General features: G+C 49.1%; 1 protein-coding gene across 3 annotated transcripts in view; it reads right to left on the bottom strand.

Moving 5' to 3' along the window:
* The window catches only part of LOC101129018 (collagen, type I, alpha 1b-like), a 719603-nt gene that overhangs the window by 233909 nt on the left and 459884 nt on the right, over positions 1-25810 (bottom strand). For all 3 annotated transcript variants that reach the window (XR_010130628.1, XM_055360744.2, XM_019039477.4), the window contains exon 4: positions 12132-14694. The gene's annotated coding sequence lies outside the window, so the exon portion shown is untranslated. The remainder of the gene's footprint in view (positions 1-12131; positions 14695-25810) is intronic.

The following is a 25810-nucleotide window of genomic DNA, read 5'->3' as shown; positions in this document are numbered from 1 at the left end:
AACACAAGCAGGTGGCATGCTTTGAAGATGCCCCTCATGAAGAAGCACAGCATTCATCAGTTCACCTGGGTCAACGGAGCTGCTACAGATGGGGTGGGGGGTGGCTGGGGGGATGGTTTACGCACTCAGGCCTCATCTCTGCTCTCACCAGCCATGCGGTACAGGAAGTTCACCGCCACGCCCTGATGAAAGGAAAAGTTGGATCCTGCAGTAGCTTCCCAGTATTCAGAACTGTGTGCTTGCCTCTAAGGAGGACCTTCCTTCCAAATAGAAGCTTCTCCCTGGCAAGTTTGTCTGGTTCCTTCCCTGGAGACCCTGGTGTGAAGTAAGTCCCAAAGATGTACATCTATAAGCAAATTGTAGCTACCCTGGGTGCTGCTGCTTCTTGCCTACCTGCCCCTCCTTCGGAAGATATTTCCATCCACCCCTAGAATTTTGCACTTCTCCTAACACACTGTGCTTACTTCATGTCTTAGAAACAGAAACATCCCCGGAGTCCTCTTTCCTTCACCAAACCCCCATTCCATAGTGACTTCCAAAGGGCTGGAACAAAAGTTTTCAGGAATGAGGAAAACATCCAAAGAACAAGTTAGTGGGTAAAACATCAGAGATCAATGTAGCATGCAGGACCCATGATGGATAAGGATGTGGTAAGGTTTTAGAGAAAACTTCTTCATCTTACTAATGTTTTTCCCTCTTTTCTTAACCCTGTTGCATTGTCCTTAATTCTAGCAGAGTTTAATCACCTTTGATGCTTTTGCCCAGAAAGATATTTACCGGCATTCATCTCTGTCACCAATCTTTGAGCAATTAGTCACTGTACGATTAAGGTAAATCCTATCTAGCTCTTTCTATTTCTACCCATAAGCCATAAATCAAGTAGTCCTATACCCCCTTAATCATTCCCTTCCCTTTTCCCTGCAACTCCTCCCCTTCTCCTGCCTCTTTCTAACTCGGTGGCTTTTCTTAAGAAATTACAAAGACCCGGAGCTAAAGCCACCCAGGTTCCTGGGCTCCCAACAGCCCTGCTGGGACAGAAGGAGCTGTGGCTCACCCAGGTACCCTCACCTGGGCTCTCAATAGCCGCCAGCGGTCTTGCATGGGAGACACAAATAGAGCCTTCCATGCCCTCTGAGCCTTGACACTCAGGGTTGCCAGAGGTAGCAAGTAAAAATACAGGATGCCTGTGCACAATGAGGGTCACACTTATACTAGAAAAGCCTTCATTGCTTATCCAAAATTCAAATTCCATTGGGCATCCTTTATGTCATACAGCAGCCCATGAACTCACCCCACTGCCCTCTGTGTGCACCGCAGTGTCCTCTGGAGGCTGCCAGGGGAGCCTCCTTCCCATGCAGCGGCACTCACTGGAGCCACTTTCAGGGGGCAGTGCCGCTCTTCCTAGAGGTCCATGCCCTGCACAGACCAGTGCCCACCTTATCAGGCTGTTTTTACAGTTTTTCTCCTTCCAGGGCGTTGAAATGTCACCATCCTCCTCAGCGTCATCGATTTGTCACATGCCTTGCATCAAGGACGCCTCTGTTGATGCTGCCACTGTCCAAGCAGGAATGCCACACGAGAAGGAGGAGGATTCACTGCGGTCTGATGAACAGCTTCCCTGCACTGGGCAGTGAGGTTGCCAGGCGGACGGGGCGGCCTCCTGTGCACGTGAATGTCACTTCCTGGTACATGTGGCCAGCATTCACCCATCTCACTCTGTTCTCATTTGGTAACATGGTCTGCCGTGTCTGAAATTCTGTCTAGCAGCACTTGGGTTTCCCAAGCTCAAAAGCAGGAAGGCATCTGTCCCTAATAACAGAATGGTAAGTGGGTCTCTCTGTTGCTGTTACTTCTAAAATTTGGAGCAATGTTGCATTGCTTGATTTGTATTACATTATGTCCTCACATACAATGGATTTTTAACTACACATTTTCCCTTGCATCAGGGCTCAGCTGAGAAGCTGGCTTTGGAATGCATAAAGTAAAGAGAGGAGTGTTTGGAGGAGGAAGAGACCCAGCATTCTGTTAGGGTCTTCAGGACACTGCGGGCAGGACCAGGCTCAGGCCAGACAGTCACTTGGGTGCAAAATGGCATTGAGAGAAAGAATATTTTAATGCAGTGTTTACACACATCAATGTAAAAATCTGTGAAAAACAAAATATCAAAATTGGGAATAAAGACAGCATCAGAATTACTGACTTTTCCTTTTCCCTCGAGCTCCCGTGTGGCTCAGCATAGCACTGACTAAGAGCCTCTATGTCCACCCCAAGAGGGCTGTGGTGCTGCTCAAAAGGCACCAGAGAGAGGCTGAGGATGATGGCCTGAGGGCCGAGCTCCCACAGGGAACCCTGGATCAAAACCTCCTTGGGGTAGGACCTGTCTGGTCTGAATGCCCGTAAATGGTTTTATCCATCTGCCCCCTCAGGCAACGCAAACTCACAGAGGACCGGCAGCCCATGTGTGCGCTTTCGGTAATAGAGATATTCCTGTCCATGCTCTCCAGGGCACACCCTTGCCAAAATTCAGTCACCTGAAAATCAAGCCATGGCCTGAGTCAAAGTGTGCTTGGACATGACAGGGTCCGTGCGGTGGGCGCTGGGCAGTCTCGGGTGTTCTTTCATCTTCCCCCGCACTCTGGCTCCGTCACCCGAAAGCCTCAAGCCTGGACTTTCGTCCCCCAGGGTCTAGGCCCCCCCAGACCTCTGCCTCTTTGTTATGGGATCACGTATAACCCACTAGAGTGCGTGTCCTTTACACGAGAGCGGAATATCATCCTGCTCTCCCTGTTTGGATGAGCAGAATATCATCCCGCGCTCCCTGTTTGGATTCAAGTGTTTTTTTCATCCTAAAAAGATGTTTAGGATATTTTAATGAGCCGACTGAATTGGGCACGATCTTGATTTCCCTAAAGTTTTGGGAAAGACCTTGGTCTCATTGCCTATATTTAAAAACTGAGAGACTAAATATACCAATGGACAATAGCTGGGTCGTCCAGAAAGATGGAAATCCAACCCACGACCTGCAGCAACCTTCCCAGGAAACCAATCCATGATCTACAGCAATTGACCCAGGTCCCAGGAAACCAACCCATGATCTACAGCAACTGACCCGGGTCCCAGGAAACCAACCCATGATCTACAGCAACTGACCCGAGTCCCAGGAAACCAACCCATGATCTATAGCAACTGACCCAGGTCCCAGAAAACCAACCCATGATCTACAGCAACTGACCCAGGTCCCAGGAAACCAACCCATGATCTATAGCAACTGACCCAGGTCCCAGGAAACCAACATGATCTACAGCAACTGACCCAGGAAGTCAGCCTGCTGTCAATCTCTAGTAACCATGCAGGAAATCAAACAACCACCCTCATAACACTCAGCCCCTAGTGGCCAGCACTTGATTAATAGTCGGCCTTTGTAACTTTTGTCCCTACTTCTAACTCAGAACTAATAGAGAAAGCCAAGTATGCACCCCTCGCCAACCACACGGGATCCCTGTCTCTAGTCTGCCGCTGCCACCATCCTCAGGCCAACAGCCTCCCATGCGGGCACACCTGAGCCCTCCCCTCTTCCATTATGAAGCTTTCCTGGTCTTCTGCCTGTGTGTGAGTCTCTTCCAAACACAGTGATGATGGCTGGGCTCTATGCTACAGCAAGTCAGGGGGCTTGGGTGGGCTTCCTCTATTTCTACAAAACCATGGATTGGACTAGGTTAGTCTTTAGGAGGTGGTGGAGCTGACCACTAGAGACAGCTGGGCCTGGAGCCCAGCAGCAGCTCTGCCCACCCCCCACCCTGGACCTAACTTGACGTCAGCAAAATTCAGAGTGAATTCATGCATGTTCCTGTCTCAGTCGCCTTCTTGGAGGTAAGCAATTTTTTCACCTCTTAAATTGTACCATGGCTGAGGCTACCTTCATTCTGCACTTGAAATTAATGTGATTACTTCACCAATTTCACTAAATATACGGACTTTTCCTAAGTATTTAATGGCTGATGAGGCATTTTGGGGATTTGGAGGTTCAAGGAAACAACAATCATCCCAACTTCACAATTTTGGCTGTGCGACACCCTCCTCTGCACGGCGAGGCTGTATGATGCCCTGCTCCGCCTGGCAAGCAGACCCTGGACCATGACACTGCAGGCCCACAACTGGCATGAATACAATTCTGACATTTCAGATTCCCTGGGAACAGCAGTGAGGCATGAATATGCAAAACCGCCACATCTGGATATCATTTATACTAGCCCAATGCCTTAACTGTCCAGCCTCATATCAAGCTTAACGATGGCATCACTCTATATGCATAGCAATGAAGCATAATTCAACTGCCATCCCCAGCACCCCAATTCAGAGCCAAATGGAGCTCCAGAGAGAACTGTTCAGCCCACTCCCTTCAGACAAGAAAGCCGAGGCACTAAAGGAACAAAGCTGCCTGGTGGCAGAGCTGGGATCAAACCCCAACCACAGCCTCTCCACACAAGAGCGTCCCCACCAGCAGAGTCAAAGCATTTGTGACATTTCCCACCACGCCTGTTTGCTTCTAATTCCCATTGCAAGATTATTGGCATCCAAAAACCATCAGCCCTTAGAGGAGCTTTGCAGAACAGAGGTGTCAGCTTAGAAGGTGACTCTACTTTGGACATGGGAGTGGCCCTCGGGGACACTTGTCCTCTTGGCTGTCCCAGCTTTGTGCAGCTGGCTTACTAGATGGGAACACCTGTGTACAAGGTTGGGGGATCTTCTTCAGCCCCTGCACCCCCGCTCCCGATCTCCTGAGTAAAACATTGATCTGGAGTAGTCCGGAGTGCTTTCCTAATTCCTCTTCAATGGGCCCTGGACTCTAACTTTTATATCCCAAGCACTCCAAGACCACCGGGCTCTTTGCCATGGCTGGATCCCTTGCCTTGAATGGCGAGGATTCAGCAACACCTCCAGCTGAAAGACCACCCACACTTATGCGTCTGCCCCTTTTGTCTGGGCTCCGAGTTCCTCCAGCCACAACTACCTTTGTAACCTGAGCACCACTTTTAGTCTCGCCAGCTCCGTGAAGCTTCTAGAAGTTCTCCTCTTAGCTCTCCCTTAGCGCCCTTAGCTCCTCAGAGGTCTGAGAGGTCTGAGCTCTGCAGAGAGTTTCCATTTCTTGGCCTGTGGTGTTTATACATCAGCCAAGGCCCAGAAGCAAGAGCTGTACAGAACAAGGGGATCCCCTCAGCAAGTTCCCATCCCCTGGGCTTGGCCCTGCACCTCTAGCTGGCCTAGTGGCTCTCCAGTGCCCTCACAGATATTCCGAAGGAATCCTGTGATGCTCTTCTACAGGCTCTTGATGGGAAGGCTGGTCTGCTCCATGCTAAGGTGTTGCCGTAAGAAATGGAAGTCCTGAAACCCTTTTAGCGATCACAGTGCGTCTGGTACCCAGTGGAACACCAAGCTGATTTTCTCGAGAAAATATGCAATGTCATGGAATGCAAGCAGAAACCATTTCGGCTTCAACTATACAAAAAGTCTCCTTGTTAGAGGGAGAGACACTGAACTCCTATTTGGAACAGTTCATGGCTATGTGGCAGAGTGTCTGAAACCCCTCAGTCAGAAGACCCAAGAACAAGCATGGGTGGTGAGAGTTTTTCCTGCTTCTATTCTTTCTGATGCACAGGCATCCTCCTAGGAAATATGGCAATCCTGCTGGATGTCAGGGGTGGTGGCATCAGTAACAAACTCAGATCCAACCACATTCTGTAGACAGAATGGAAGCCACACAACCTCACATCCATACTGAAAAAACAAGGCTACTAATATGCAGGTTTGCCCACCTGCCCAGCACCTCTGCCTGGCCGTGCTGTTAGATTATCAAACAAATGATATACATATCTTCAAGTGATTTATTAGTTTAAAAGCAAATAACAGAATTTTAAGAGCACGCAGGTGAACAGTGAACAAACTAAGAGACAACACTCAAGGGAAATACCAGGCTGACCTAAACCTCCCCTGATCCAAAGGCAAGTTTACAGAAAGCACAACAAAATCTTCATACAACATCTATGGAAATAGTTTTCTATACAAAAGGGATAAACCTAATATTTGAGGGAGAAGACTAGCACAGTTTTGAAAAAGGTTAACTACAGGAAAAAGAAGGAAGTTTTATATACCTGCTTTGCACTCTCCATAAAGTATAATGACAACGTGAAGTCTACGAACTTGAGCTAAAGGATGTGATAACTGGTTAGTTTTATCTGGTAGCTGGAACAATTATGGAAAGAATGTAATAAAAGAAAGACTATCGCAGCAAAATTTCTAAGTGTTGGAAAAGAAAAATCCCAGATGAAGTTGCAGAACATTGGCTCAATGATATAGAGGATGAAAGTAAAGAAAATGAACAAAGAAGCAAACGCTGTGAGAAGGAGGCAGTAGGTTCAGGGGACATACGGCAAACATTAAACATACAAGGAACTGGCATTTCTGAAGAAGAGGCTGGAATAAGTGAAAGAGACACAAGAGTCAAAGTTATAATTTAAGAAAACATTTCTAAGCTGAAGACCTGAATCTTTAGTTTGAAATGACATGCCATGCTCCAAGTAAAATAAACAATAAAAGGAAGACTTATAAGCAGACACAGCCCAGGTAAATCTTTCCTTTCCAAGCATAAAAATGATGACATGCAACCAAGTAGATGCTTATAAAATATTAAACGGAAAAAACATCAGGCTGGTTTTGATGTGAGGCTACAATAGAGCAAGGACTACGGGATTCTGAGGGTAAAAAATTGGGGCCAGGAATTGTCTAGCCACATTATTGTTCATGGGTGAAGGCAAGAGAAAGATATTCTTACTTAAAAATTCAGAAAACAAACCTCCACATATTGTTCCTTAAAAAATACTCAAATATATAGATGAACTAATTAAAGAATCTAAGCAGTGACTCCAGAATGGGAGTGCCATGGTAGATAGGATTCGTGGTAAATATTTAATCCATTTATGCATAGGATTAAACACCAGCAACTTATGTAACTAAAGTTTTCCTGAAACAAATTCACAAATTAAATGCAATACTAATTTTAATTTTGATTACATTTTTCAAGGGGAAAACAAAATGCTTCATGACTAAAAGATGTTTTTAAGAAACTAGGAATAGAAATTTTCTTCTGGTAAATACTGACCCCATCAAACCAAAAGCCAACCCCCAGTTAATTGAGAGTAGTAAAGGATTTCTGGTAAAGTCAAGGGGAAAACAGGAATGCCAACACTTCCCAATATTATTTAAAGGAGAATACAATTTTAGCCTTATTCGAGGAAAATATCTACACAGAAACCCAGAAGAAACAACTGAAACAGAAGAAAGACCAACACATGAATTGTAAGTGGTTTAAAATATGAATATTTAGTTAATAGACAAGAATGTAACTAGCTTTTTACTGTAGTAAAAAACTCATAAAACTTCACTATTTTTAAGTGTACAGTTCAATGCGAATAGCTTTAAAATGAAAGGAAGCTGAACCACATTTTAATAAGAGAAAAGTGAATTAAAACTATATAGAAACAATTTTTTCATTTCTTAGGCAGGTAAAGATTAAAAAAAAAAAAACATGGTAAGGGTGGGAGCTGTGTGTCGGGAGCCCCTACAACCTTTGCAGAGAGCAACATGGCAATTCGTGTCAATACTACAGAGGCGGCAGCTCTTCAACTCAACGACTCCACTTCTAGGCATTTATTCGGGCATATTCACAGGTGTGAGAAATAATGTTATTTTTCACAGAGATGTTTGAAATAGCAAAGGATTGGGGGGAAAATGGAGTGCGCTCAGAGGGAACTGGTTCAAGGTATCATAGTGAGCAGTTGCTGGAAGTTGAACAGCAGATCCAGGCAGCTGGGAAGGACAGTCGCTTATGCCTGGCCACACGACAAAGCTGATGATCTATCCTCATGCCTTCCCTTGGACCTCAGAGAGCTGAGGGTGCAGGTCATCCAACTAGACTGAAATCTAGAGAGAAACAGGTGCCTGCAAGAAGAGATGGGGCAAGAGTGTTGTCTCACCTGGCTTGGGGCACAGGAAGAGGATGGGGCTGCCCATTGGTTAGAGACAGGTGAGAGGAATTTAGCTGAGAGCGTGGGTTAATGTGAGATCATGAAACCTGCAAGAGTCACAGGCATGAGTGGGATGGCAGAAAGCCTCACCTGGACCCTTTTCCAACAAAACCTGTCACTCCCCCTGAAAGTACAGATGAAAACCCGATGTGGCTGGAGGAAGGGAAAAGAAAAACCCTCTACCCCTGGGTGAGGGGCAGGAAACCATCTTGGGTCTGAATCATTACAGATTTCCTATTGCCCAGAGACAGAAAGAATGACTGAGAAAAGTCTCCCCTTCCAAGACCAGGGAGGCCATGCCTGCCTGAGACTGAGTCTGTACCAGGACAACAGAGAAGGCCCTTTGGCATCCACCAAGGCCAGCAGGAGCCATGTGGGAAACACACAGTCTACCATGGGACAGACAAACACATGGGGCACGGTGAGAATGAAAAGCCCAAAACTGACAATGAAGCAAACCTCAAGAAAAGTTCTCTGGCGAAGCAGTTCCTTCCCTCTGGTGAAGCTTGAGGAGTTGAAGCTGGTGGTGCCTGGAAGGCAACAAGATATCCCAAACTCAGCTCAACTCCCAGCTAGACCGACTCAGCCTTCAATAGCCAAGCAGAAAGGACCTGCAGCCTCCCAGGCATGAATATTTACTCAGTATTGCCCCCACACATTGTGTCATTTTCAACCAAAACATGTAAGAGAAATAAAGAAAAGCAGAGAGAGAAGCGGAGGGGCGGTGGGGGAAAGGAGGAAGGCAGAGGGTCAGAGGAGGGCGGCTCACTGTTAAAAAATAAAGCGATCAATAGAACTAGATTCAGATACGACCCGAGAGTCAGAACTACTGCACACAGAAACTTCAAATAACTATGATTAATACTTTAATGGCACTAGTGGAAATGATGAACACTATTCATGAACAGATGGGAAATTTCAGCAAAGAGATGAAAACTTTAAAAGAGAATAAAAAAGATGGCAGGAGCTGAAGATGTTAAATATGACACACAGGAAAGTCTGTTTAATATGTTTAAATAAAGATCTAAAATAGGGGTAAAGGGACAGGTGTCATGAAAACTGGAAACCAAAAACAATTTTTTAAGAGAATATACCAATTTAAAAACTTAATTGACAAGGTTAAAAGCAGATTAGCTCAGCTGAAGAAAAAGTTAATGAACTGGAAGAGATAGATGTGAAGACGTTATAGAGAAGGCAGCACAGAGAAATAAAGAGACAGAAAATATGGAGGAAGACTTAAAAACCAGAGAGAGTATTATTTGGTTGTGACATATATCCATCCCGAATCTCAAAAGAAAAGTGAAAGAGTAAGACTGGGCCAGAGACAATATTTGAAGAAACGGTAGCTGAGATTTTCCATAATTCATGGAAGATAAGACTGTGCAGATTGAAGAATGCCCATGATTCATAAACATCATAATAAAGAAAAATGCATACCTAGATACAGCACAGTAAAAGAACATGAGCAATGAGAGGAAGAATATGTCTTCAAAGCACCCAGTGAGAAAGGATAAACTACTTTTAACAAGGAGAAACCAACAGCTGACTCATGAGTAATGGAAGCCAGAAAAGGTAGAGTTATATCCTCAACAAATGGACAGAAAATGACTGCTTCAAATCCTATACCCAGCTAAATTGTCCTTCAGATGCAGAGGAGGATGAAAGGCACCTGCAGAAAGCGAGAAATGGGGAGTGTGATGTTAAGCAGAAGGGTGTGATCCCAGCTGTGTGGTCTGAAGTGAAAGATGGTGTGGAGATGCAAAGCATGGTAAGTCCATGGGGGAACCCACGTAAACACTGGCTGTATAAAGCAGTAATAATCACGTCCAGTAAATTAAAAGGAAAATAACCAACGCTGGATTCCAATAAGTGGCAGCAATAGTATAAAAGTCAGGATGGAGGAGATGAACGGAATTGTTCTCTTTCTAAAGTCACCTACAGATGCTAAATCTATTGACTACCTTCAGACTCTGATATGTTAATTTTTTGTGTTAATAACCACAGCTACTAAAGGAACAGAAATACAATTGATAACTACTATACCAGTAGAGGGAGAAAGAAAAAATCCGAGAAAAAACCCAACAAATCTAAAACAATTCAAGATAAAACAAAGAACTGTGAACCAGGTGTGTATGGTGTCGTGTGCTGTGATACTGCGTGACGAATCATTACAAACTCAGTGCCTTTAAACAGCACACACACACACGTCATCTCACTGTCTCAGTGGGCCACGGGTCTGGAGGCGGGTGGGCTGGGTCCTCCGGTCAGGGTCTCGCCAGGCCGAAAGCACAGCAGCCGGGGCTGTGATGGCATCTGAAGCTCAGGACCTTTCCCAAGCTCACTGGTTGCGGGGAGAACTGAGTTCCCTGAGGTTCCAGTACTGAAGTCTAATTTTCTTCTGGCTGTTGGGTGGGGGTTGCTCTTAGCTCTGGAAGCTCCCCAGGTCCTGGCCTCTCAGACAAGGCAGCAGGTAGGCCATAAGACGGGTCCTGGGTGATGTGGCCTAATCAAAGTGACCACTGACGCACCTGTTCACAGTCCCGCCCACACTCCAGGGGAGGGGCCTCCATGATGGAGAGGGAACTGGAGGACATTTGGAATTCTGCCTAACACAGGTGGAATAAGTAGAAAGTATAAGAGGCTAAATACAAATTCAAATATATCCAAAATTACTACAAAATAGCTAAAACGCCTTATCACCAGATTAAAAAAAGACCGCTCATTTCTTTCCGGCTTTCCTTTTTGTGTGAATTTTTCTTGTCTGTGTAATCCATGTGAACTATACACATCCATATCTGCCTTGGTCATTTTTCATTGTCATTCACAATTTCCATATGGTTAAATAATTTCAAAACAAAATTCCAACAGAGCTAACACCATTGTTTACAAATGCCTCCCTCATCACTTTTTTCTTACCAATTATTGTCTATTATATTATTATGTATCTTTTCGTGTACATTATTTAGCTTTGTTTCCTTAGGAGAAATTTCTGAGGCTGGAATTAGAGGGTCAAAGTTATCATCATTTTGGTGACTCTGGAAACAGCAAGATTCCCTTCTAGAGTGTCCACTCCCTCAGTTCCGTGTGGAAGTACTGAGTGTGCTGAGTATGGCCACTTTTACTCGAAAATAATTGCTTTATACTTTCGAACGTGATTTCATCAACTGAACAAGAATGCACATAACTAGAAAAATAATAAATAGCCAGTTCTGGAGACATGGGAGGTTCTGCTTCTCACCTTTGGCTCTGGAAAAGTTTGCCATTGTGAAAGCTTAGCAGAACCCACCCTCAGCCCCACTGGCCCTCTCCTGAAGTCTGAGGGCTGTACTGTGGGCATCTCACCCTCACCCTCACCCCCTGCCCAAGGAAGCTGAGCAGGAGACCGGGGGATGCCTGCGGCAGGACAACCAGCCAGCACACCGGGAGCCAAGGGGAACACTAGGGGAAACTCCCCTCACGCAGCCGTCTTCTGTTTCAGGTGAAACTTGTAAGGTTTGCTAAATCCACAGCCCTTTCCCTCATCATTTCAGATACTCTGTTTTCCCAAGGAGGCTGTGGCTGTTCATGGGGATCCTGCACCTCCTGGACCTCATTCTTTCCCTGATCCAGGAAAAGCCAGTTTATTTAAGCTGCGTACTCTAAATTGAAATGCTTTCTAACACGAATTGGATCCCATTTATAACATTTTCCATTAAATGTCATTTATAACATTTAATGTGTCCTAATACTGTTGGTTTATTTCCCAGAGCCCCCCACTTTTTAAATCATGAAACAAACAGATGAGATTCTCCTCTATCAATGAGAGCCATGAACCCAAGTGAATTCATGATGCATCCAGGACTCCTCACCTGAGCAATTAAGAGAGTGGAAGGAACAGAAAATGGCAGCAACATTCTGTGAGTCCTAGAGATGAAACCCCAATCCCTCAGGAACACAAGACAATTGTCCTCACAGAAGCGAGTGCTCCACAGACCTGTCCATCTGGCTGCATCCTGGAGAAGCCCTTTCCGCAGCCAACCCAGGAAGCACGAAAGGTAAAGCACGCCTTACCTTTCGAAGATCCTTGCAGGGCGGGCTTGTGGATGCCTGCTAATCCTTAGCTGCAGAGAAACATTCTTCTCAGATTCCCTCTCCTCTTCTCTGAGGTGATGGCAATTTGTAATCCAAACCCAAATGACCTTTGCTGGTGTGTTGATCCTGGCTAATTGTTCTTGGGCTGAGAGTTTGATAAGAAGTTGGCAAGGTTCAGCTGTGTGGCCGATGGGACTTCAGGAAACAGGCTCATTGCCCCATGCTGTCTGGGAGAGCCTTGTTTATTTACCTCTCGTTTTTCTGGATTTTAGTAGGAGAGGAAAGGCAGCTCCAGGTTCAAACAGCCTCAGAGGCAATCATAGCACTGGCCTGCTCTCCAGGAGGGCAGTTCAGTGGCCTGGGGAATAAAGCTTTCCAGGCCTCAGACCTGAGAAATTAGTCTAGATTGAGGAAGAAAAAAATGGATTTAAAAATTTGGTAAATAATTCTTCCCCCCAAAATCACGGGCTATGTGAAGAGTTGGCAGAAGAAAGGAAAGGGAATGGCTGGGGTGGGAGTGCAGGAGTGTCTGGCTGACGGGAGGCACCCAGCACAGGCCACACGCCCCTTTCCTACATCCTCCAGGAGCGCAGGTGCATCTGGCTGATGGGAGGCGCCCAGCACAGGCCACACGCCCCTTTCCTACATCCTCCAGGAGCGCAGGTGCATCTGGCTGACGGGAGGCGCCCAGCACAGGCCACACGTCCCTTTCCTACATCCTCCAGGCTTCCATGTCCTCGCATTGTGCATTCACCTTAGAAACGTCACACTGGGCGACAGTGCGTGCATTTGGTGACATTTGTTGCTTGGAACAACTGTGTTATGCAAGTAGGCCTCAATGTTTGTGATATAGTGAGTTCCAGCTCAGTGTGTTTTTCTTTTTCTTTTTTTTTTTCTTTTTGAGACAGAGTCTTACTCTGTAGCCCAGGCTGGAGAGCAGTGGCACGATTTCTGCTCACTGCAACCTCCTCCGCCTCCTGGGTTCAAGTGATTCTCCTGCCTCAGCCTCCCAAGTTCAAGTGATTCTCCTGCTTCAGCCTCCCAAGTAGCTGGGACTACAGGTGTGCACCATCAAGCCCAGCTAATATTTGTATTTTTAGTAGATACGGGGTTTCATCATGCTGGCCAAGCTGGTCTCAAACTCCTAGCCTCATGTGATCCACCCGTCTTGGCCTCCCAAAATGCTAGGATGACAGGCATGAGCCACTGCACCCGGCCCCAACTCAGCATATTTCTCATGCCCTCCTGGTCTCTCCCCGTGGACAGTCCAGATCCTAGAAATGTCAAAGCGTTCCAGCAGGACCCTCTCTGCAGGGTGTGTCTGTGCCCAGAAGCCTCCTATGGGCCCTGACTCAGGGCAGCACCCGCTGCCTCCAGGTGAGGGCTTCTGGCCCAGGGCGGTGAGCTCCCCCGCCTGCACAAGCCCTGGTATTTTCCACACAGCCTCTTGCTCTTCAGGATGTTTTGTAATTTCTCTTCTACCTGCTGCTCCTGGGTCGGTGACAGGTCTTGCTCTTCAGGAGGTTAGAAATCAGACTGGTGAGAGAACAACTTGTTGAGAAAAGGTGCATCTGATATCTAATCAGCTCACTATAAATATATTGTTCTCAAAACTTAGGCATTTGCTGTGATGAATGTCAATCTGGCGTTCGTCGTGAAAGAGGTCCCACCTCAATCAACCAAACAGGCAGGCCTGCGGGCCCATCCCTTCCCCATGGACGGCCCATCAGATGAGCTAGAATCACTGACCCACAGGCCTGGGGATGGGTGCTGGTGTCTGGGGAAACTCATGGCTGCATGATGCTTCGCAGCCCTCAGGAAATGTGGACGGCAGGGCCTTGTGAGTCCTGGGCTGTGTCCTCCCCGCCCTCATCTGTTCCTCCTCCCCAACAGGGGAAGGGCGTCAGCCCCTTGCCTGGATGAACCCTTTGATTTGCTTTTGTTCTTTGCCCATGAAACCCTTTCAAGGCAGTGTCTTGATCAGTCTTCATTGACTCTTCATTCCTCAATAAACAAGTAAAGACAAAAGAAAAACTCCTGGACACCGAAAGGTAGAAATGGCGAGCTGGCCATCTGGTCTTGTGAGCGCGGCCTCGGGACTGTCTGTGGTGCGGGATCCAGCATGGTGAGCTTGGAGTGGGAAAGAAAGGGGTCAGGATGCCTGCTGTGAGGGTGCAGAGCCCAGTCAGAGACAACCAGCCTCACTCCAGCAGCGGCGGGGACCAGAGTGCATTGGATAAATAAGACCAGAAATCCCCGCAAAATCAGTACAAGATGCAGTCAGTCGACTCCAGCCTTCAAGGAGGAGGCGTCCTCAGGTATCTCAGGCACTGACTCCCGGCACCTGCAGCAGGTGTGTGCTTAGGAGGTGCAGAGGCTGACGTGGAGGAAACACCTTCAGTTCCCGGGGCCTGGGCCTGGCGGATGCTGCCCAGCCCCACACACCCTTGAAGACTGTGTAGCACCGGACATGTGGCCAGAGGGACAGCCAGCTCAGTCACACGCCAGCCGCAATCGGGCTGCGCTGTGGTGATAGCAGTGCCTGCAGAGAGAAGACCGAAGGCAGTGAGAGTCAAAAAGTCATTTTGGCAACAAGTTCATGTATCTCTTCGTTAACAAGAGGTTAAGTTACAAATGACACTTTAATGCTGTGGAGAAGAGGGCTCACCCGTGGAGTAAGAATGTCATTTCTTCAGACATAACGATACATAAGTTAACACACATTTATAAGGCACCAATGAACAGGTATTTCTGAAGCTGTCAGAGCAGCCAAGCCTCTCATCAGAACTTCGCCATTATTAAAAATAAAGATCAAGCCATACAACCTTACATTAAATAAATGGTGTTTTTTTAAAAAAGGGTAACATTCAGAAAGCATCACCTCCTGATTATATTAGAGCACTTTACTGCGATCTGTGGTCTTGAGGTTATTTATTTTTTTTGAGACAGGGTCTCACTCTGCTGCCCAGGCTGGAGGGCGGTGGCAAAATCTCAGCTCAGTGCCACCTCTGCCTCCCAGGCTCCAGCGATCCTCCCAAGGAGCTGGGACTACAGGCATGTGCTACCACGCCTGGCTAATTTCTGTGTTCTTTGTAGAGACAGGGTTTCACCAGGTTGCCTGGGCTGGTATTGAGGATATTTTGAATCATGCTGTCTGGAAGGCTGAACTGCTGCACCATGGCGGCTACTGTGTGACTCTTTTCAGCTCTGAGTTCAGTGACGTCACACTGGCTGCGGGAAATCTGCCTCCAGGGAGCATTTACACCACAGAAATTGGCCAACGCTGCAAATCAGCAACCCCACTCCCTGGGCTGGATTTTAAATATTTCCCAGCATAGCACTAGTCTAAGCCCAACTAGGAGGGCAGTGAGAGCAGAGGAAAGCGGCAGAGGAAGCCTGAGGGCTTGGTGCACCAGAAGGCTGTGCGTTCCTGCCTTTGGAGGGTGTCGCTCCTGCATCTTGCTGATGCCCTCTTCCTGCGTCTGCGTGTCCTGCCCCCGTATCCTTCTTTCCCTCCACTTCCATCGTTCTCCCCACAGAGCTTGAACACTGTAGGAAATCTTGATTGTGCTTTTTCTGGTAATCTCTATGTCTTCTCTCTCAGGTCATTTTTAACGCTGATGGAAGCACATGGTGGATCGCGCCTGGACGCTGAGGCAGTGCAACCCTCCTCTACGCGTGCAGTGCGCACCTGTGTAAGACGGGCTGTCCTTCGGGGCTCAGGTCCACTGAGCAAGTGTAAGGATGGCCTCTCTTTTGAAAGCAGCCTCTCTAGGCAGCACACTAATTACTCCTGGGGAGCAATTTTCCCATGACCAATTCCATAACAGGTCAACCCCTCCCTCATCCTTCTTTTAACCAATACGATAATTCAATATCCTGTTAGGAAGGCCAATGCCCTCCCCACTGCATGGTGCCATTGTGGTCACTGATTTACCTAGAGGGTGTCACTGCAGATATTTTCTGACAGCCACATTCCTAGTTTTTCTCCTGTAACTCCCACGAAGACTCGACTGCGGATGATTCTAAGGCAGTTGTCATATTCCTTCTCAGAGGGTTGTGAATGCTTACCTAGTTACGTATTCATTCTGGGGAATGCCTGATGTACCATTCCAAATATCCATGTCCCTTCTTTCTTTTTTTTTTTTTTTTTTTTTTGAGACGGAGTCTCGCTTTGTCACCCAGGCTGGAGTGCAGTGGCGCAATCTCGGCTCACTGCAAGCTCCTCCTCCCAGGTTCACGCCATTCTCCTGCCCTTCTTTCTAAACATCCATTTACCTTCCAAATATCCATGTCCCTTCTTTCTAAACATCCATTTACCTTCCAAATATCCATGTCCCTTCTTTCTAAACATCCATTTACCTTCCAAATATCCTTTTCTGTTTTTTCCAAAATTAACTAAACCATGATTTTTCACTGAGCACATTGCCACACTATTTCCTGGTCTTCTCTGCAATTATATGTGACCATGTGACCAAGTTTTTTCCAATGAGGTGTAAGCAGAAGTTGTGTGTTCCATGAGATCTCAGAGTAGTCTCTTGAAAAGGGAAGGAGTACACCATTTTTCTTATCCCCTCCATCCTGCTGCTGGGAACATGACTTGATGGTTGGAGCATCAGCAGCCATTCTGGACCATGAGAGTAAGGACCACCCTGCCCCCGAAAGAATTATAAAGCAGAAATCAGGGAAGGTTTTGGATTCTTGTAGACCATATGTCTATCACACCAGCTCTAGTTCCGTTCTTTCATTTTTTTTTTAGGTGCTAATCCTAATTATAACTGGTAAGTACTTTTCCCAATGAGTGCGTGATTAGTTCCCTTCCCAAAGGCTAATTGTTTGCCTCAGCCTGTTACTAAATTCATGCCAATTTCCATGTCTCTCCAGGACAAATCAGAGTTGTTCTAGCCCATGTCACCTTCTCACCAAATATGCATCATTATTTTTGATTCTTTCGTTATTGCCCTTTTTCCCACCGTGGTTCACATGACCTTTCCTCTGGGAGAAACCAGGTAGAGTCAAATACCAGGTAGGAGAGCTCCTCCCTTGTGACTTCGTCTCTCCCTGTCCTCTCTGCAGAGGGTCTCAGGGCCTTTTCCCTCCCCTCCTGTTCCCAGACTGCAGCCCTGATAGAGGGCACTTTCTCTCAGCTCACATCAAAGGCCTGCATCATTAAACCTCCGTGGGGAGTGCTGGTTGGTGACAGTGAAAAGCTCCAGAATTGAACAGAGAGATTCATCGTACTAAATTTAGAAACAGGCTCTCTATATTTAGTTCAGATCTCAAATAGGAAAATGTGCAGCCTGAAGATGTACAGATTAAATAAGAAGAGGAGCAATTTGCTTTGTCCTTGAATTCAGGCTTCAGAAACATCAGATACTTCATCTTCAGTAAGCGCCTGCCTAGGCCTGGAAGCACCCCGGACACTGCAGTCAGCAAGTCCTCTCCCTTAGGTGAGCCTGAGGTTCTGCAGGGGGTGACGATAACAAAACAGCACAATAACAGCAATTAACATTGGCAGAAGTGAAACTGCTTCAGGCACCAGGCACGCTTTGTAGGCATGATGCCACTCAGACCTCACTTTGACGCTGTGTCCTGGAGTTACGTAAATCACTCCATCTTACAGACAGGGACAGTGGAGTGCTGAGAGGTTAATAACCTTAGCAAGGCCACATAGCCACAGGGCAGGGCCAGGGCGTGAACCGGAGCCTCCTCTCCAAGACCTGCTGCTCGGCTGCCTGCCTTTGGAGAAGTCTCTGATCTCCTAGGACGTGTATTTAGTGGATCCCCAGTATTCACGGGTTCTGTATTTGTGAATTCACCTGCCCACTAAAATGACTCGTGGCCATCTGCAGAGGTGGGCAGAGTGGAGGAGAACCTGAGCCATGCGTGTGCCCCTCCCGCTGACAGCCAGGGCATGCTGCCCCCCAATTTCAGCGCTTACTGTAAACAGGGCCGAGGCCTCCGTAGTGCCCAGCTTTCCACACTTGGTGCTCTTCGCCGGTGACTTTGCTGTTTGGAATGGCCCTGTGCCTGGTGCTGTCTTGTGTCCTGAGCAGGAGAGGCTGGGGGGCCTTAGGGGAGCTTCATTCAGGCGGCAGCCGTGGTGCTGCTGGGTTCAGTGTTAATGAATCAACAGTACGTTGAATAAGGTGTCTTTAAGCAGACACATGCAAGTCAGGTTATATATTGATTGGCTCACCAGAGGCCCACAGGAACCTAACCCCGCATTTCCCCTGGAGAAATGGCTTGGGATCTGCTAATGCAGTGTCTGCGGGGTCCTTATAGACCATAACTATACTACGAACGACGAATCGGCTGTGCCTGCAGGCTGCCTCCCAGGCAGCTGTAACCTCCAGTCCCGTACTTTCTTTCTTTCTTTCTTTCTTTCTTTCTTTTTTTTTTTTTTTGAGACAGAGTCTTTCTCTCTCTCCCAGGCTGGAATGCAGTGGTGCGATCTCGGCTCACTGCAACCTCCGCCTCCTGGGTTTAAGCAATTCTCCTGCCTCAGCCTCCTGAGTAGCTGGGATTACAGGCACCTGCCACTGTGCCTGGCTAATTTTTGTATTTTTAGTAGAGGCAAGGTTTCACCATCTTGGCCAGGCTGGTCTTGAACTCCTGACCTCATGATCCACCTGCCTTGGCCTCCCAAAGTGCTGGGATTACAGGCGTGAGCCCCTACACCAGGCCCAGTCCCCTACTTTCGAGCTTCTCGCCAGCTCTGCCCCCAGCATGGAGCGGTCACGGGGATGCAGCAGCTCTTTCTACAGGGAGCGTGAGGACGGGGACCTGCCCTTGCCCTCCAGCCACACTGGGAGCTGGGACGCGGAGGCCCCAGATCTTTCCTGCGTGTCCCTCCCAGGGCAGGGAATACAGAGGCCTCTGACAGCCAAGCAGGGTGAAGAGTCTGGCAGCCACGGTTCCCAGGGTGGCCTTGTGATTCCGATAGATTTGGGGACTTCCTGAGATTGGAGGGGGTAAATCAGGAAATAAATTTTCAAGCCAATGGAGAGCAAAGCCTCCTCCCCAGAGCAAGACGGAGGAAGGAGGAATCGAGGTGAGCTCCATGCAGCGCTGCTCAAGAGCTTCTCAGGACGTGGCGTGTGACCCGCCCGTTTCTGAGGACGTAGGAGACAGGGGTGCCGGAAGCACCAAGGCGATGACGTGCAAAGTGTCCCAGTGAACAAGGCCCCACAAAGGCTGCTTCTCCAAGCCCCGTGTCCACCCGTTCCGTGGCACTAGACACTGTCACAGCTGAATCACGTCTCCCACAATTAACACGCCGAAGCCCTAGGCCCCACACTTCAGAATGTAATGGTTTGGAGATAGGGCCTTAAAGAGGTAATTAATGAAAAATGAGGGCATGGAGGTGGGCCCTAATCCAGCCGGACTCGTTTCCTTTACAAGAGAAGAAGATTGGGACACAGACACGCACACAGGGACGGCGGGTGGAGGCACCCGGAAGAAGACGGCGTCCACACACCGAGGAGAAAGGCCTCAGGAAAACTCGTTCTGCCCACACCCGGCCTCAGACTCCCAGCCTCAGACTCCCAGCCTCCGACTCCCAGCCTCAGACTCCCAGCCTCCAGAATCAGGAGAAAATGCATTTCTGTGGTTAAGACCCCACTCTGTGTGCTACGGCAGCCTAGAGGCTTTCCCGGACTGATGACTCCCAGATCAACATCTCAAGCTACGCCTGCTGTGATGTCTTTCTAATGACCACTAGATAGGTCCTCCCTCCCCTAACGACCGCCAGATACATCCCCCCATCCCCCAACACCTGCCATAGACATCCCCCATCCCCTAACGACTACCAGAGACGTCCCCTGTTCCCTGCCCCCTAACGCCCGCCAGAGATGTCCCCCCATCCCCTAAGGACCACCAGAGACATCCCCCCGCCTCCTAATGACCACCAGAGACGTTCCCCGTTCCCCATCCCTAACCACCACTGGAAACTCCCCTAACGACGGCTGGAAATGCCCCCGGGATGCCCAGTGGCACCTTCACCACAGCACAGCCAGAGCAGAGTTCCAGATTCCAGAGGACTCCCGATTCCCTCAGGAAACGTGCTCCTCCACTCCGTGTCCTATGCATCACTAGAAATGCATGTAACATGTATGAACAGTCCCACGCCCTGTCCTATGCATCACTAGAAATGCATGTATGTAACATGTATGAACAGTCCCACGCCCTGTCCTATGCATCACTAGAAATGCATGTATGTAACATGTATGAACAGTCATACGCCCTGTCCATCACTAGAAATGCATGTAGGCCGGGCGCGGTGGCTCACGCCTGTAATCCCAGCACTTTGGGAGGCCGAGGCGGGCGGATCACGAGGTCAGGAGATCGAGACCAAGGTGAAACCTCGTCTCTACTAAAAATACAAAAAGTTAGCCGGGCGTAGTGGCGGGCGCCTGTAGTCCCAGCTACTCGGGAGGCTGAGGCAGGAGAATGGCGTGAACCCGGGAGGCGGAGCTTGCAGTGAGCCGAGATCGCGCCACTGCAGTCCAGCCTGGGTGACAGAGCGAGACTCCGTCTCAAAAAAAAAAAAAAAAAAAAAAAAAAAAAAAAAGAAATGCATGTAACATGTATGAACAGTCCCACGCCCTGTCCTATGCATCACTGGAAATGCATGTATGTAACATGTATGAACAGTCACACTCCATCCTATGCATCACTAGAAATGCATGTAACATGTATGAACAGTCAAGTTGTATAACAAAGTGAAACTGAAGGCTCATCCTTGTGTTGTTCCCAACACTCAGAGCCACTTATCTTCCTGCCCTTCCTCCTGGTCTGGCGTGGATTTCCCGGGACTGGCAGGCGATGCCCTGAGTGGGCAGCTGGGGAAGGAAGAGGAGAGAGACTGCAGGAGGAGGTGACGGGGGGCTCAGCCAGGATGAATTGCCACTGGGGCCGGCCTGGCTGTGGCCCTGTGCATCCCCTGACTCCCCAGGCAGCACTGGGCGTGCACATTAGCCTCAGATGTGGTCCCACTTTGTCTTGGCACCACAGACCCCCGGAAGGATAGGGGGTCTCATCTGGCTCCAAACAGCAGGATGCCCTCGGCTTCTGCCGGGTGCACTCAGGGCCTCGGGCAGCTGAGAGCCTCCGCTTGGATCAGCCCCGTGGCCTCCATACCTGGGCCTCCAGGGCAGCAGCCTCCACACCAGGGCCTCCACACTGGGGCCTTCACACCGGGGCCTCCACACTGGGGCCTCCACACCAGGGCCTCCAGGGCAGCAGCCTCCACACCGGGTCCTCCACACTGGGGCCTCCACACCGGGGCCTCCACACTGGGACCTCCACACCAGGGCCTCCAGGGCAGCAGCAGGGCTGTGTCCCCCGACTTTCCTCCAGCCACAGCTCATCGCTGACAGTTGACACAGCGTAGTTCCACCTGCACAGCCTTTAGAGAACCCCAGAGAAGAAGCACCCCAGGAACCCCATTTCTAGACTTTCCACCAAAACTCATGGGAGTGCCCTGGGGGGCTCCTGCTGCAGAAGACACACTGAGCACCCTCCCCACCACCAAGGTGGAGACCAAGGGAGTCTGCAGCCTGTGACCGTATCGCCTGTGCTTTGTAATGCGTTCAATGTCTCGCCTACAAATAGAAATAGCATACATAATGTACAGGTCGGGTAGCCATAAATATATACATAGTGTAAGTTATAGAAATCTAGAACTAACAATACCTCATACCCCCTATACATTCCATGGGAAGAGGAACTGGGGTTGTCATCACTATCCCCCCGTCCATGGCTCTTGCTGCGAGGCTGTGATGCTCTGCAGCACCTGCTCTCTGGCAGGAGCACTGCCCAGCCCCATGTCCCATCCAATGCAGGAAGTGGCCAGCACCTTGCCCACCTCACCTTCCATCCCCCTTGGCCATCCCGTTCCTGCCTTGCAAGTGGATGGCATGGAGATGGTGGCAACGCTGCAGCCCTCTTGTAGCCATGAGGAGGCTCAGAAGATTTGCAGGGTCAGGGCCCCCAGGCTGTCTAGATGCCAGTGCCGCAGCCTCAGGACCTCTGGTGCTGTGAGAAAAACTCACTGGTGTGTGTGCACCCACGTTCAGCTTTGCTGTTCCTTGTGGCTGAGTCAGTACTGACTGGCACGGCGGGCACTCAGGTTTCTCCTAGCACTTTTCACTATTAACAGGATGAGTGAAAACACTAATTACATGAAGCCTTCACTGTAGACGAATCAGCACATTCATAGATTTTTTTTTTTTTAAATATCCAAGGGGGATACACTAGGCCATATTTCCTGATCATGTTTGATCACATAATTTACCACCACAACTCCCCTGTCCCAATGCTTCTGGTGGTTTAGGAAATTGCTGCCTTACTTTAAAAACAAGCCTGGGCTGTGAGCAAACACCGAGGCAGGAAGAGCTTCTTTGAAGTGTGTCTGCCCTGGTGAAAGGAGCAGGGACTTTAGATCCACACTCTGCCCTTCGCTGCTGTGTGATGCGGTGAAATTAGCTACATCTCCAGCCTCAGTTCTGTGACTAATATGGGGGTGGTAAGACCCCCTCACAAGATACGTGGTGGCCGGGCGCGGTGGCTCACACCTGTAATGCCAGCACTTTGGGAGGTGAGGCAGGAGGATCGCTTGATCCCAGGAGTTTGAGACCAGCCTGGGCAACATAGGGAGACCCTATCTCTACAATAAAAACAAAAAATTATCCAGGCATGGTGTCACGTGTCCGTGGTCCCAGCTACCTGGGAGGCTGAGGTGGGAGAGTCCCTGGAGCTCAGGAGGTCAAGGCTGCGGTGAGCTGTGATCGCGCCACTGCATTCCAGCCTGGGTAACAGAGCGAGACTCTGTCTCAAAAATGCCCCAAATAACAACAATGAATCAGGTGTGTGGGCTCAGGACCCTGCGTTTGCAGGGTGTGAGCCGCAGCCCCTCTCCATCTGGGTGCCCTCGTGCCCTCCGTCTGCTCTCCAAAGCTGCTGTCTTTCTGGATCTTCACTGTACTTCCCCGAGCCTCAGTTTCTCCCATGTAAAATACAGAGGTTTGCTCCTGGTTTGCTCAGCTGGCATTTTGGCCAGGGTTGGCCCCAGATCACAGGCCCTTCAGCATCCTGATTCTATCCACCGTGTCCAGGAGCCCTAGTCCACCGCCAGTCACAAATGCCCTCCACCCCCAGTCCCAAATGCCCGCAGGAGGCAGAGTCACCCACACAGGAAACCTCTGGCCAAGATGGTCTCTGTGGCCCCTCTCCATCAAAGCTGCTCCGTCCCCACGCCCCACCGTGCTAGATGTCGAGTGTCTGACACGGGGTGCAGCGGAGCCATGAGCAGCTGCAGCCCACACAGCTCCACAAAGCCATGGAAGCATTTGGCACCCCCACCAGGCCGCTGTTTTTATTCCCGTGGTCAAATAAGGAGCCCGAGGCTTTGGGATGGTTTGCTGTTGAGCTGCGAGTTGTGCCGAGCTGGTGCTTTTCTTCGATGACATTGACCTATTTGTGTGGGGTCATTGTGTCTACCTGACTCATCCCAGCGGTGGGGAGGCCGATGCCCCCTCTCTGATACTAACCCCCCATGCCTGCTGTCCATGGCTTCACCCGGGAGCAAGAGTGAGGCCATTTCAAGGACAAGATAATTACAGGAACAGAAGGAGCTTCTCACTGAACAGGAGACTGGAGAGACGGCCTTCATCCCAGAGCAAGTTGGAGTCTCTGGGCCCTCCCTGCAGCCTGAACCCACATGTAAATGGAAGGCCTTGTACCTTGCTGATTCCCAGAAATCCTCCCTCTCCACCACCTTCCTGGGCTAAGTTCAACACGGCCGACGTCTGAGCTCCATCTGCTCTCTGCTAATGGAAAATGGAGTGTGGGAAGTGAAGATGTTTTTGAAAACACGTTTTCCAGGTGGGGTTGCTATTGATTAACCTCTCGTGGCGTCTCAGCCTTTCTCCTGTAGACCCGAGTTGTGTGACTAATACCTGGATGTATTGTGTGCCCTCGTTCGTGACGGCTCAAGTGCTGTTTGTGGGATGGGACCTGCACTCCCGCGCTCTGAGGCGGGGACACGGGAGGCTGTGCGTCCACCAGGCTATTTATCAAGATAATAGTTGCCTGCAAGGGTTCTAGACATCCACTTGTCCACACCCCAGGGAGGAGCGGGGCTCTTTATCATGTCTGGACTTAATAAAGAAGAAATAATGCAGCTGTACTGCTGGCTACAATGTCTCTTCTCCAGTAATCCTGGGTTTCAATTTTCTGCTTAGCATTGTGTACACAGCAAACAGCCTCACGAATTTAACCATGCTCCAGTTTCCCCTGGTGACGACAGGAGAAAGGTTCACAAAAGACCCCTTTTGGATTTAATAGGATGCAGAACAGCACAGTGTCACATGGTCTTCACGGCCCTGAGGGCCCAACTCTCTTTTGTGAAAAATTGTAATTTCACTAACACAGGAAATATGTTTCCAGTGGTTTTCTTCCAGTGTTTAGACTGTCATGACCAGGAAGGGTTGCAAAGGGCTGCCCAGCCCCAGAAACAGAAACAGTGGCACTCCTCCACACTGTGAGGAAACCGAGGCACAGCAGGCCCACAATCAGGCCCACAGCCCCAGCCCGCTCCAGGATGCGCCTGCAATTGCCTGTGAATTGCTGGGAGGGGGCAATTCACACCCACGCTTGCCCCGTCTTCTCTGCAGACGTGGATTACGTCAGGTGCTCCACCATGCTGTCAGACTGAAGGCCAGCGGGTTGATGTCACCACATCCACATTCTAAATCAGCAGCCCCCAACCTTTTTGGTACCAGGGACCAATTTTGTGGAAGACAATTTCTCCACAGATGGTGGGTGGGGTGGTGGGGGGATGGTGTTGGGATGTTCCACCTCAGAGGATGAGGCATTAGATTCTCATAAGGAGCCCACAACCTAGAGCCCTCCATGTGCTGTTCACAGTAGGGTTTGCACTCCTGTGAGAATCTAATGCTGCTGCTCATCTGACAGGAGGCGGAGCTTAGGTGGTCATGAGAGTGATGGGAGCAGCTGTAAATACAGACGAAGCTTCACTCGCTCGCCCACCGCCCACCTCCTGACATGCGGCCCAGTTCCTAACAGCTCACAGGTGGGAACCCAGGGACTGGAGACCCCTGCTCTAAATCGTCCTGAACCTCACACTTCTGAATTCAAAGCACAGCTTTACCCTGCAAGTTGCTTTTTTCAGGTAACTTTGCATTTTAAACATCCAAGGTGTGGAGAAATTGGTTTTTAGGGTCCCATGAAGAGAACACTCTCGTATCTTTCAAATTCACTGGATTTGGAGCCCGTTTCCTATTGAGGTACTTTTTTTTTTTTTTTTTTTTTTTTGTCACAGCAGGAATTTCTGTTCCTCCCTGTGTTGTGTTTCAGGGGGAGAGAAAACGCAGCTACCCCCCAGGGGTAAGCCTTCCTCAGTCCCCTAGTCCATGAGTTTAGCATCTCCCGGACTTGGCACTGTTACCTGGAAACCAGCAGCCCTTCCCTTCAAGGGCAGTGTGGTCTGCACCAAGGCCTGAGCTGGAGCAGCAGCACGTGCCCATCCTTGGTGGCTTCATGGGCAATACATTCGAGGTCACGTGAGCCCTGTGGGCCGTAGCATTTCCAAAGGAACCATGAGCCGGCCCTGTTTGGCAACCGAGAACACACTG

The sequence above is a fragment of the Gorilla gorilla genome, chromosome 14 (assembly GCF_029281585.2).
Source record: "Gorilla gorilla gorilla isolate KB3781 chromosome 14, NHGRI_mGorGor1-v2.1_pri, whole genome shotgun sequence".
NCBI lineage: Eukaryota > Metazoa > Chordata > Mammalia > Primates > Hominidae > Gorilla > Gorilla gorilla.
Note: the sequence above shows the minus strand (reverse complement) of the source record. Positions and strands in the feature narration are given on the sequence as shown.